We start from the raw sequence: 14,621 nt of genomic DNA, 5'->3' as shown, positions 1-14,621 counted from the left end.
ACCCTTAAAGGCCTTGTGTTTTCCAATAGAGTTGGTTCAGTGAGTTAAAGGTTCATGCTGGCTTGCCTATCTATAATTTTGTACAATGTGCTTTCTAACTACTGCTCACTGATATATCACACCACGCTTGTTTAATTACCCATGCCATTATATATGGGCACAAATCTGCAAATTTTTTAAGTTACAGGGATATCTTGAATTTATTAGTAATGATTTAGTGTTATCTGGCTTAATCTTCTGTGGGAGCTTACTCTAAATCCTTCAAGAAAAACATCTCTTCTGTTGATTATAAACTAATTATAAAATCATTACACTAAACTTTCTTTAATTATGTCTATGGGCTTCAAGAAAAGATATTACTATTTCTTGATGCATTCTTTATAAACACATATTGTTTCCAAGGATGGCATAACTAATACCCATCTAAAAGACTGTACATAAACTTTTTAATCAAAACCAAACAGATATATAAATATGTAAAAGAACACCCACACATCTATATTATTGTATATGTACCTTATACATAGTCATGTCTAAATACTACAATACATACATTCATTATTCTCTTATTTTCCCTTAAAATCAAATTAACACAAAATCAGTATTCTAACATATCAACATTTACCGTAGGAGTAAACATTTCTGAATTTAATGAAACAATTTGGGGGCCTGTGAAAACTCAATGACACATCGCTGTAGCTTGTGTCCAGAAGCAGAGGATTCAGGTTGGTATCAATTTAGCAATCTAAAATTCACATAAAAATTCATTCATTTAAATCTTATGAAATTGTGAGTATTAGACTTATCTTGACCAAAAATGGCAATCTTATATGGTTTAACCACAGGAAATTTTAAAGTATATAACTATAGAAGGCCAATTAATTTCTACTCAAAACACTTGTAACTTCTTACTGTCATGTACGGTATAGATAAGTAGTTTATATTTTCAAATGTGCAATAATCATTTAGAGAAGGACTCTGAAAAGAGATGAAGGTAATAGATATGGTTTAGTAATGGAGCCCACAGTCAAGGAGATGGTAACTGGGGCTAAAGATGTGCTAAAGAAATGATAAGTACTGTTAAAGAAGTTCCTTTGTTTTTCCTGTATCTATTGACTGGCTTTAAAAAGCAAAAAGGCCCACCCAGAGCAAAGTCTATTTCTTGCTGCAATTTCCTCAGAGCTCTGAACACTATAGGCTAGCTTTTGGTGGGAAAAAGATTTCCTGACATTGATTTCACAGTACTTCTCTATTTTATGTCCTTTATAGTTTTCTTGCCTAAACTATAATGCCCTCACCATGGTTCTATATCTTTAAGTTAGACTACAACTATTCTGTACCTCCTCAAATTTTATGGCAATTCACACTAGCTTTCTGAAACCAGAAAAAATATACACCTCATGCCTCACATCCAGTTCTTACATTCCCAAACCTGGGGAAATGTAATATTGTCACTGCTGTGGTAGGCAGAAATCAAAGATAATCCCAAGTAGTCATGCTCTCGTATATTCTTTATTTCTCAAGAATCTAGGCCTTGTTTCTAGGTAATGGACCATAGCAAAGGGGATGGACTGCTCACTTGCTTGATTACATCATACTATATAAAATTCTCTCTTATAAGACTGGAGCAAGCAAATGTTTCTCGCTAGCCTTGCAGAAGTAAGCTGCTATGTTGTAACAGGGCCATTTAGTAAGGAAGGAACATTACGGGCTGCTTGGAGCTGAGAGTGACTCCACTCACTCCCCAAGAGCCTGCAAAAAACCAAGGACTTCATTCCTGAAATCACAAGAAACCACAAGAAAAAGGATCCTTCCAACAACTAACTACATGATTTTGGAAAATATGAACTAGCTCTAGATATGGGTTCAGGTGGCTAACAACTTGATTACAGCTTTGTAAGATGTTGAGCAGAACACTTAGAAGTTCTGCCTAAACTCAAGATTCTCCAACACTGCAATAATAAATGTTGTTTTAAGCTTCTAAATTTGTGTCAGTTGCTATCCACTAATAAAATACTAATATACTATCAACTGAGCATCTTACCCATGCAATCTGAGTCTCCACTGGTCACCTATCTACTTGTTTACACTCATTCCTACTTATTATTATCTTCTGTATTTTTCAACCTTTAAGAAAATACTCATATATACCATAACTTAAACATACTTCACTCGTTTCTGAAGATACTTCAATCCCTCCAGCCATGTATTAAGTAGACTTCTTCAGTATATAACAGAGACAGAACTGAATGGTTTTCTCCCTTACTCTCCTCTGCCATTTATGATAAAGAGCAAACTTATGATAAAATTTTTGCTCTTTTTAGTCTTTTGTCAACATGCTCTCCTACTTTACCCATTCCTGTCCCTTATTCAACTTTCCAAAGTCAGTAATGCCTAGTTGTAGTCATTCTCAAGTTAGAACCCAACAAATCCGATTTCAATATTCACAAATAAAAATGTCTCAAAAGTCTTGAAATTGGGCCAGGGATTTAGTTCAGTGGTTCCACCACCTGCCTCGCAAGAACAAGGTCCCGAGTTCGATCCCCAGTACCAAAAGAAAAAAAAAAAGTCTTGAAATTATGATCTTCCTCAACTTATCTTCAACTACATTTTAATATCAATAAAATCACTTAGAATTCCTCTACTTAAAAACCTTCACCCTATAAGTCTATGGACCACTTTGCTTCATGTCACTTTTCCCTGTTTAATTCATTGATTCTCAAACTTGACTGAACATGAGAATTACCTGGGAAGCTCATTAAAAATCTTGATATCCATAGCATAGTCAGAATGGTTAAATCATGCACTCTCAGAGTGGGCCACAAAGCCGTGGAAATAAATCTATAATTCATAGTCCAATAAGGCCATTTTAATGGTGAAAATATTCAATATTTTTTCCGCTAGAAAATAAAATTCTAATCTTGTGTCTTAGAGGTCTTATTTTTCTTCCGTGCTTTGTCTTACACGAGTAGTACTATTTTCTCGTACTCTCCACTCTATTACCCCATAGCATTCTATTTATACTTAAATATTCACCTTGCCTAAGAAGTCGTGCATTACTTTTCATAAAAGAATCAAAGTTTTCCTCCCCAGGGGGTTATAGATATTTTTATACATGGCACTGTGCCAGGACTTATCACACACTTCTGTAGTAATTGGTTTCAATATGCATATATCTCCCCTTCTAGACTGTCCCTTCGTCTCTATTTTTCTTTCAAAAATGAAAAAGTTACTTTACAAAATATGCATGTAATCTAACCATTAATATTTTATTTAACTTTTACATTGTGAAAACTCATGTTTGAAGTATCAATTCAATGTATAGATAAATGCAGTTGATCATTTAGGAAATAATCTCTTCTCTCCCTTTCTATGGGAGAAGTATACTTCTTGTCCCTTTGACATTGGGTTGGGCCATGTGACTTACTTTCATTTATGGAATATATATCTAAATTTTAACTATTTTACATGACTTGTTAATGTACCTTGCAATGCTGTACCCTGTGTCTTAGGAACAATTTTTCTTAGCTCCTATTTCCAGAGTGAGGGGTCATGTGGAGCAGAGACAAACTCGCAGTCTGGAGTCAAGCCCAACCAAAGTCAGCTGAGACACAGCCTAGACACAAACTAATGCATGAGATAGCTATGTTTGTTGTTGTAAGTCATTGAAATTATTGCTTATTCTTATACAGTATTATTCCAATAGTAGCTGACTAGTATGCCAAGCAAAGTAAAGATTGTAAAGAATTGCTTATGGGAATACAGCTAAAAAAAAAAAAAATGACCAAACTGGAACATAAAGCCAGTGATATTTTTCCTCTATAGTTGTACTCAATCTCTAAACTACACATAATCACCTATGCATGGCAAAATCCTTAGCACAGAATAGACTCTGAATGACTATTTAAAAAATAGAAAAGATGAGTAAAATCACCATTGTCAAAGCAAGTGACATTTCTCTAATGATGAACATTTTTAATGCTCTATTTTCTAATATAAAAATTCCAAAACCAGAATATCTTTACCTTTACATTAAAATATTTATATAGATTACATTGACTGTACACAGATTTTCCCTAACATCTATCTCACTAAAGTTCACGTTAAAAAAAGCTTGCATTATTCAAACATGGACAATCAAGCATTAACTACACTAAGTGACCACTATGACCAAAGGGATGTAGTTATTAATAGATCACACATTTGGTGTAATTCACACACTGATGATAGCATCAATTACGCTACTTGGATTTCTTTAATTCCCCATGCAATTTTCAGGCACCACCTGCAGATATACTGTCTCATTTGTTGTTTGTCTCTTATTTTGGAGGTTAGAATCTTTCAGTTAAATCCTTTTATTCCAATTACAATCTCCCCTCCCTCAAACATAAAGGATAGGTATTAATTTTAAATAAAGTTTTAAAGATTTTTAAAAATTGTTACTTCCCTCCCCTCTCTCCCTCCATCTCTTGATTCCCCTTCCCATGCACTGAAGATCTATCTTAATTTCATGTTATGTTTCAAGGTTTTCTGAGGTTTTAAGAAACTCCAAACCTTACACATATAAAATAGTACAGATAATTATTATTATTATTGCAATGATTTACCTATCACCAAACCTATTGGGGATTGCATAAGACTCAAAAGAACAAAGCAGCCACAGGAAAATAGTAAATTATTTCTTAGCTTATTTAAGCTCCAAAATTTTGCTAGAATATAATGGCTGAAGGTGCCTAAACTACAAAAAAGAGTATGCACTTGGTAAATAAACTTAAAAGGGTCATGCACATTTTCACACAAGCAATAGGTAATTTTGCTTTGTAAATCAGTATATAGGTGTTAAAGTCAAGAAAGAATTTCACAGTCCTGGACAAAAAACTATGTTTCTGGACTAAAAATATTTTTCTAGTGTAATGGAAGATGTGTATAACAGGAGACTCAATTTTTCATCATTTATTTAGTATTTATTTCTCTATAAGTGCTCTTCCTATTATAGTGTAACCTGCAGGAGAATGGAAAAACAGCCTTTGGTTTAATGTTGTGTACATGTCTGGAAAAATGAAAGTATCATGTAAAACAAGAATATGCAATCACTAACATGTAGCACTGGAGAAAACACTGAGATAAAGATAGAAGTTTTGCAACAAAATTAGGGTAGTACTGTATAAGAGTAAAAATTTAGCTTTAGTCACAACAATTATGGTCTCCCTTACACTGTACCAAAAAGATAATGACAGGAGAACTATTAGGCTTAAAATGGTTTAAAATTATTTCTAGTTCTTTAGTAAAATATAGATAAAAACGTAATCCAATTTTCATGATAGAGTTAAAACATTTTCAAAAAGGCAGTTGCCAATACCTGATATAGAATGCAAAAATATTTAACTTAAAATCTAGTTTTAATGGAAAATTACAAAATGAAAAATTGCAGAATTGTGATAGTATTATCAAAATTGTCAAAATGTTATATATAATAGTTTCAATCAAGAACATACCCCAAAGTCCAAGATGTTCAAGGCTTGATTCTATAGGAAATTGTCAGTAGGAGGTGATAGAAGCTTTAGGAGATAGTGACTATTATACAGCTTTCTTATCATTAGAGTTACAGCTTTGAAGGGGATAGCAAGACACCACCTCTTTTTCTTCTTGTCCTTCATTCCTGGCCCATGGATGAATTCATTTCTCTGTCACATGCACTTGCCATGACATGTTACAACAGCCCCAAAGAATAAGGTCAACCAATCATGGAGTGAAACTTTTGAAACTGGGACTCAAAAATAAACTTCTTCATAATTTGGTTATCTCATATGTTTAGTGACAAATCTGACAAAAATACCATATAAATGGTATGATAAAATAAGATCAACTCCGGTAGTGGTACACACCTGTAATCCTAGCACTTTGGAAGACTGAGGCAGGAGAATCACAAATTTGAAATCAACCTGGGGAACATCACAACTTAGTGAGATCCTCTCTCAAAATAAAAATTTAAAAAGGCAGCTGATGTAGCTCAGGGAGAAGGCCATAGGTTTCATTCACAATATCACAAATAGTTCAAAACTATCAAATATCCTGTGTCAATGTGAAAAATAGTCAGCAATATTATGAAAAGTTACTAATATAAAATATTAAGACCGCATGAGTAATCAAAAACACTATGTGGCAAATTTATGCAATCATAGAATTGTTTTAGCGAGAAAAACTAGAAATGTGGCATATGTAGAACAAAAAGAGAAATAGTGCTCAAAAAAGAACTGAAATAAGGTAATAATTTAAAAATGAAGGGAAGGTGAAGATTCAGAAAATAGAAGAAATGGTAAATGTCTTCGGAAAATGACTTGGAGTTGAAAGAGTAAGACAAATCATGATTCTTTGGCTGCTATGCATAGAGATAGTTGAGTAATGTTACTGTTTGGTGAACTATAAAAATATGGAAAGACAAGTATGCAGATGGAGGGAATAGATGGTACTATTTATAATGTGTATAGTCTGACATGCTTGAAAACATTGAATTTGAAATATTTCAGTAGGATATGACAATTCTGGCTCTTGTAAGAGATTATCAAAGTAGATTTATAGAATTGAAGGTCATCAACATAGAATTTGTAACAAATGCAGATCAAATGGTGTAGAATATACAATAAGAAGAGAATAGAATAGATTAGATTTTGAAGAAATACCAGTAAAGGTGAAGCAAAGGAATTATAGTCAAGATATAAAGCAAAGTGAGAACAGCAAAGATAAAAGAAACCCAAGAAACATATGTGCCTGAATTGCCTAAAGCTAATTGAGAATCCTATTTCCCATTTTAGAATTACTGATTCATGATCAAGTGACACAATCAAAGCCAATGATGATATTAAGAGTATCTATCTAAAAATTCATGAACAAAATTTTGTAACCATTAAGTAGAGATCATGCTGTTTCTGAGAAACACCAAATGGAGCCAAAATGAAGGGAAGCACAGAAAGGAAACTGCTATGGTTCTTATTGTAGTGACCAATGAATTCCTCTTTTGTTTCCAACTAAGTTGGGTTTCTTTCTCTTTGCTCCTTTCAAATGAAATGGTGCTATTGTACACATAGGGGTGTTTTTCAAGTGTTAAATGTAAGAGAAAGGAAAAAGAAAAAAAAATGAACATGGAATATATTTAGCAACAGAGATTATTTGTAAACGTGACCAGAGATATCTTTTGTTGAATCTTACGAATGTAAAAGGTGTGAATTAGATTAAGCCATCATAAATTGTTCTACCAAAAAAGCCAGGTGGCAGAAGAGTTGAGGAATTTCCTTAAGGTGTTACAAAGCAATGACATTTAATATTTACGCCTAGAAATACAATCTCAAAAATATAGCCTTCTTGTAAGAAAAATGTCAACAAATATTAAGTCTTATTGTAATACCCAACTATGAATTATATATGGGTGTTATTAGTAGGAAGGTGAAAATTTACAATATTTTATTTTTTAATAAAATAAATACTATTTATATCCTCCTTACACTTTAAGATCTTCCAGTTATAATCAGTTATTTATGTATCTCACTTTCAGTTTTAATTCCAAATACTTTAATCTTAGCAAAACAGTACAAGTCAGTTGTCTATGAATATAATAATTATGGTTAAAGTGCATAATACATTATAATATACATCAGAATTTTCTCAGTACTTTCAAAATTATGAATCACATTATATCCTTTAAGACACCTTCAAGAATTAACAAGAGATGATTAGAAGATTAAAAGGTAAATTGGGCAAATTTATAAATAAACATGTTAATGACAAATATCGCATCTAATGTACCTTAGAGAGAATCAAACATGTGCATAATTTTGCCCATGGTTATAAAAAGATAATTTATTTAAACATACTTATGAAGGTAAAATTTTCATGAATCTTATTTTCTGGTGCATCAAATCAGCTAATTTTTGATAGTTTATGTATCTCAGACTTTACATAATGTGTCTATTGTTATGTTTATTAATTGAAACTGAAAATCCAAACTGAAAACCGGACTAATAGACCAAAGAACATATAAAACATGTAAGACAATTGTACTAAGTCAAAGTCTACTTGCAGATACATCGTCCACACTGGATTACAATATCTTTTTTTCTTTTTTTCCTATTATCTATTTCATACTTTATATAGAGTTTCACATACAAGACGACATCTGGTATTTAAGCCTATGTGTCTGAATTATTTCACTTATGGTCTTGAAGTGCATGAATCTGATGCTAGAAAAATAAGAGGGTGGAAGGAACAATAAGAACGGAAATGTGTTATATAGATGTACTAATTCCCTACAGTGAATGTAATATTATGTATGACAAACATGTACTAATAAAAGTAAAAAAGATTACAAAAAATAAACTGTCAAAGAAAGTTTTAAGAAATAAAAAAAAGAGGAACAGCTGGTAAAATTTTTTCCCACACTATGGGATGTCTCTTCACTCTGTTGTTGGTTTCTCTTGCTGTGCAGAAGCATTTTAATAAGAAGAGATCCCACTTGTTGGTTATTTGTGCTAGCTCACAGGCAACTGAGGTTTTGTTCATAAAATCTTTTCCTACACCAATGTCTTCAAGAGTTCTACCTAACCTCTCTTCCAGCCAGTTTAGTATTTCTGTTTTAATATTTGGATCTTTAATCCATTTCAATTTTAGTTTAGTGCATGGTGAGAGATATAGGTCTAGTTTTAATTTTTGGCAAGTTGAAACCCAATTTTTCCAGCACCATTTATTAAAGAGGCTATCTTTCCTCCAGTGAGGGTGTTTGGATTCTTTGTCATAGATGAGGTGGCTGAGTGTGTCTGGAGTTGTTTCTACATCTTCTATTCTGTTCCACTGATCCTGGGTCTGTTTCTTTGCCAGTACCATGCTGTTTTTATTACAGTAGCTTTGTAGTATAGTTTCAAGTTGGGGATTGTGATACCCCATGGCAAGGATAAATATGAAAAAAGGAAAAAAAATGGAAACAGTCTTTGTAAATAGGGAAGAGTGGAGAGGTTGAGGAGAGGGCAGGGAATGGGAAAAAAATAAGAACCAGACTATATCTTGTAAAGGTACAAATTCCCAATGATGAATGTCATCATATTATATACCTAAAATATACCAATAAACTAAATGAATTAAAAAAAATCCAAACTGAATGTCTTTGGAAGAAGACATGCAGGAAATTTTGACATATGAATGAACTACTAAGTACAAATATCACTTTTATTAAACAAAAACTACAAGGAAACATCTTTTTTTATAATTTCTATAGAATATACAACAAATAACATTTTTAATAGGAAACTTTCCATGCAATCCTTTTAAGATAGGCTAGAAGATAAAGATTCCTCTTATCTCTACTAAGATTTATATATATTATTGATGTCACTGTCAACAGTTACAGAAGAAATATGGTCTATGAGTATAAGTATAGGAAAAGATGAGTGAGATCTGTCGATACCAGGTAATATTTTTGCTAAATAAGCTATTCATTTTGGTATTTAAACACAAAGCATTAAGTGTACTATTTTTATCTGTTCCAGGAGTGCAACTATTGTTGTTTTTTCTCCTTGTTAGAATTCTTATTCTTCTGTGTGTTCAAGATTGATTCTGAATAATTTGCATAAAATACTGACAATCAGTTTGGTCCATTTAAAACTTTGTTTTTTGAAGAGGTTGTTGAGTATAACAACTAAAATTAAAGCTTTTATTATTTTGGGAGGGATTTCTATCAACAGTGGTTTTATAAATGTATAAAATCATGTTGTTATAGATATGTTCACTATCATCAACAAGAGAATTAAAATCATGATCCTTTATTTAGGAAGTAACCTAACAGAAAATTTATGCCACTTTAATGGAAACCTGTTTAAACCTTACTAAATGAAGTTCAGAAATATGATTGTTAAATTTAGCTAATTTATATATTTTAATGTTCCTTATACATTAAAATACTTCTATCATCTTTTATGTTACTGCTGTTACTCAATTTATTAGAACCCATACTACTATTTCTATTTCCTATGAATTTAGTTATACCCATATATGTCTATTTAGCCCATTTACCATCTAACTATTGATATAAGGTGCTAATATAGGGAAATTATATGATAATTTCTATGAATATCTTCTATTTATCTTCCTTCCTAGTTTAAACCCCACATAGAGAAGCATAAATCTGCTTATATTTCTTTGTTTTGAGAAAAATACTACAAAAGTTTTTTTAACCTGATCCTCCAGTTACCTAGTCATCTAGATACATCCAATTGGTGCTTCAACTCATCAAATGAATTCTTACTTTAAATATATTTCTATACAACTATTTCTAATTGGTTTATTCATTTTAATAATATGATTGTTTTTAGTTCATATCAAAATATCCTCCTTTACTTCTTCGAGGATATTCATACATTTATTTTATATTATTTTTTACTGGGTACACTAAATATGTTTGTAAAGTGTAAGATGCTCTTTTTGTTGTGTTATAATATTTTTTCTCTGTGTGCTAATACTTTTGCGTGTGTTCAAGGCGTATGTACACCTTGTTTGAATAACATTCAATAATACGGTCTGGAGCTTTCCCCAAGCTTGGTGACCTCCTGGTGAGTTCATGGAGTAGGTCTGAAAATCTGTCTAAAGATTTGATTCTCTGGAGATACAAAAAACTTCTCTCCAGCAGATGTTGTTGCTAAGGGATTTCTCTACAAGTTCTCAATAGAGCCACATTTTGCAATCATGTGGATGAGAAAAGCAATGTTTGGAACATGGCTAACACATTTTTCCTCTTTTTTTTTTTTTTTTCCTACTGAGACTACAGGAAAGAGATGCTTTGCCTCTGTGATCAAAGGTACACTAATTTTGTTATTTCTCTACCAAGTAAACTTAACAGAAAAAGGAAATTCAAAATTAACTAAAGCATTCCATGTCAATCCAAGATATATTTAGAATATCCTTAAACTCTATGAGTGATAAACATAAAAAAAATTTTTTACAGCTAAGTAATACTAAAATTCTGTCTAATTTATCGCCTGTACTCTAAGGGAAAATGTGTTAGATAAAATATTTACCTTTACATAAATAAATGAACAACTGAAAATTGAAGATACTGCCTAAACCTCAATCCTACAACTATCACAGCTGGGAAAGTCATTAAGAGGCAGCTGGTGGCTGAAATCCTGCCAATTTGCATCTATCATTCTCAGATTTTGCTATATTAGTGGGAAATTTTATTTCACAGTACATAGATGCTCTACCTCTTTCAATTCTTCTGATTTCTTGACCTTTAACAAACTGCCAACCTACTATCATACTTAACTCACTTGATTATTATCACTGATGTGTGTTATTTGAAGGACACTACTCATTACTTTAAATTCTACATCCAATATAGCATAATATATAACAATATAAATTTTCTAGTTAAATCTGACAAATGTTTACTTAAAATGTGGAGTTGTTTATGGAATAATATATTATTTTTTCTTTCCAATATATACCTATACTATTATATAATTAATATATACTAGATCCATTGGACTATTGAGAAAAATGACTCTTGTTGGAAAATTGTTAAAATTAATTAATCCAAACCAATAGAGTTTGGAGCTAATTTAATTATGAATATATAAGGAAAGGCCAAAGTGTCAGCAGTTTGTATTCATCAAAAATACATTTGGAAGCATAATAGAGCATATGTATTTACCTGAGGAAGTATTATAAAACATTTAAATCGCCTAATAAGATTAAATTCACAGGTGTAATTTATCAGTATACAAATAATTTTAGTATTTTACTTCTAAGGAAATGAACTTGCATCATATTTAAAGACAATAAGGAAATAGCAAAAATCACTACACCTGTACAGCTGACATGACATATTTTCCTTTATATATATATATATATTTTTTTAAGGTAAACCTTATATCGTTAGTTCATGAACAAAATATGCAAAGTGATTCAGATTTTGTTTTTAAAAATTGGTACTATCATGTTGGTTACAAAATGTTATATTAGCTCCTTTCAAAGAAATACAATTTGTTGCTCCTTAAGGAGAAATATAAAAACTGCATTAAATGATGTGCAACTTCTGAATCATTTTCTATAGAATGATGCAATATGCTAGATTTTTTTCAAATTAAGTGATTTGTTGAAGTGGGTCATATTCTATGCACTGTATTTAGATTATAGCAGTTGTTGTATGGCTAATGGATTGCTTGTATTAAATTCCTTGTAAAATTATTTTTGATTCATAGATCTATCAACCAAATATTTGACACACAGTGTAGATTGGCCTCATATCTAAACCTCTTTGAACTACATTGGTTTTGTTGTATTGTGTTTGGTGTACCATCAGTCAGATATTGAGGATCCTTTAAGAAAGATTACCCTAGTTTCTTACAGAACTATTAACATTCGCACTTATGATGTTTGTTACAAACAAAACAAAAACATTAGAACCCTAAACTATAAAATACTTAACCAGCATTTTGGTACAGTTAAGTTATTTTTTCCTACGTCTCCCTGTCCTTTACATCCTTCATATCTACCTTAATTTGTCATGTAAGTAGAACTGGTAATTCCAGTGAGGTTCTAGTCTTACTTTAGTATTCCACGGAGAACATATGAAAAGTCCTACTCATGAAACCTAGAATGTAGGTTTTATAAAAGTTGTAATTTAAGCCAATTTAGGCTATATATTCTTTAGTATGGGCTGTAATGCCACCTATATTGCAACATTTTTGTGAAGTATCCTGTTAATAAACACAACAAAATTGAAAGACTGTATTAACTAAAATGTTAACTCAAACATTTTATTAAAAATCTTACAATTAGCACAGTTTTATCTCTGTAATGAATCCAATCCAAGGCAAATGGCAACAGGACATTATAATAATTCAATATCAAAACCTCTGGATACAGACTGCCTGAATTTAAAGCTCTCGTCCACTATGAATATATGTTGCATGTCTATTGGGAAGTCAATTACTACTCTGTGGGTCAGTTTCATCATCGGAAAAAACAAATTGTTTATTTTGAGTATTAAGTTAGTATGTGAAAACATTTACAATCAATCCAGACTGGCAGCAATTAATTTGGTTAACTAGCATTAATTCATAACTGAGCCATAGTATGAGATTTTGTACACTGAAAAATTATAAAGGGCATGTATCCTATTAATGTGATACATATGTAACATGTGAAGTACAGTGTAACAATACATTCATTTGTCCATCAAAAAGGTCGCATGATTAATACATAAATATGCATACAAATATATCTCCAAAATAATCATGCACCGAAATCACATCTTAGGTATTTGCTTGGTCATTGAAAAAAAGTTCTCCAATGAAGAGCTCATTTGTGCATTTCCACACCCACAATGAATAGATACAACTTTTCACATTTTTACTCTTATTTTTAGCTGATTAAGCTATTAAAAATGGCCAAACAACTAAAGAAAAAGCATTAAAACTAAAAGCCTCAGTCAAAACACAATCCACAGGACTTACAGTCCAGTCTCAACATTTATTTTGCCCTGTTTATACCTAAATACCTTTTCTTATTAAGAACATAGAAGCATTATAAGAAAACCGTTCCCCTTGCAAATAAGGAACATTTATCTCAGGGTAAATTGTAGAATACAGTAGACCCTTGGACTCATGAACTTGATCGGTTTCCGGGGAGGGTGGGTTGTAAGTCAATACAGCCAAAATCTGGATGTTCACCTGGGTACACGCTATAGATAACAAGAGGCAGATGAGTCTTCCATTAACCTAATTAACACACGTTTTTTGTATGTTAGACGGGCTATAACTTGAGGGTCCACTGTAATACCACTGTGATTTCACAGGAAAGAATTAAAAGCAAGCATGACTCATCAAAATGCTCGAATGAGGCTAGAGTTCACAACAAATTTTGTTTTCCTGTTAAAATTCTTTTCGGGAATGGAATGAAAACCGGAAACTAAACTTTTTTTTTTTTTTTTTTTTTTGGTACCGGGGATCCAACTCGGATCCTTGCGCTTGCAAGGCAGGCGGACTAAACTTTTTATGTAAGATGTCACTGAAGTAGCTACCACATCTGCGTTCCTCAAATGTAGATTTAGCTGGGAATTTAGCTCAGTGGTGCCGCCACCTGCCTCGCAAGCACAAGGTCCCGAGTTTGATGCCCAGAACCGGAGAAAAAAAAAAAAAACAGGAGGTTGAATTCCATCAATTGCATCCTAAGAAATACTGAGTCTTTAAGCTTCGCAAGGTTACACAGTATAATAGGAAGGTCAGCTACAGCATCCAGCCAGATGTCTGAGGTGGAGAACCTTGTTCCACAACTCATTGGGCAAGTTTGAGAAAATCATTTCAGGTGTCGCTACTTACTTTCAAATTCTTAGAGGAGTCTTAAATTCTAAATGAACATAAATCTCCAATAAATGAGAGAGTGGAGTCACATCGATTTGTGGATGCTCAAATATTAAATAATTATAATATTGCTACATCAAACTTTAAAATATAGACTAGGTTTTAATTCTCATATTAAGGGAAGACAGTATCCATTTCATTAAAATGGTAACCACCAAAAATTTTCTGAAATAAAGGACTGTTATAACTGAATGATATTTGAGAAAACACACTCAG

At 32.1% G+C, this 14,621-nt stretch overlaps 1 protein-coding gene across 7 annotated transcripts in view; it reads right to left on the bottom strand.

The window, feature by feature from the left end:
* Dmd (dystrophin) overlaps window positions 1-14,621 on the bottom strand; it is a 2,486,572-nt gene that overhangs the window by 2,433,037 nt on the left and 38,914 nt on the right. The gene's annotated exons all lie outside the window — the stretch shown is intronic.

The sequence above is a fragment of the Heterocephalus glaber genome, unplaced genomic scaffold (genome assembly GCF_053883595.1).
Source record: "Heterocephalus glaber isolate CG9 unplaced genomic scaffold, H.glaber_assembly_v1.0 deba00001547, whole genome shotgun sequence".
NCBI lineage: Eukaryota > Metazoa > Chordata > Mammalia > Rodentia > Bathyergidae > Heterocephalus > Heterocephalus glaber.
The sequence above is the reverse complement of the archived record's forward strand: the minus strand, read 5'-3'. Positions and strand labels throughout refer to the sequence as shown.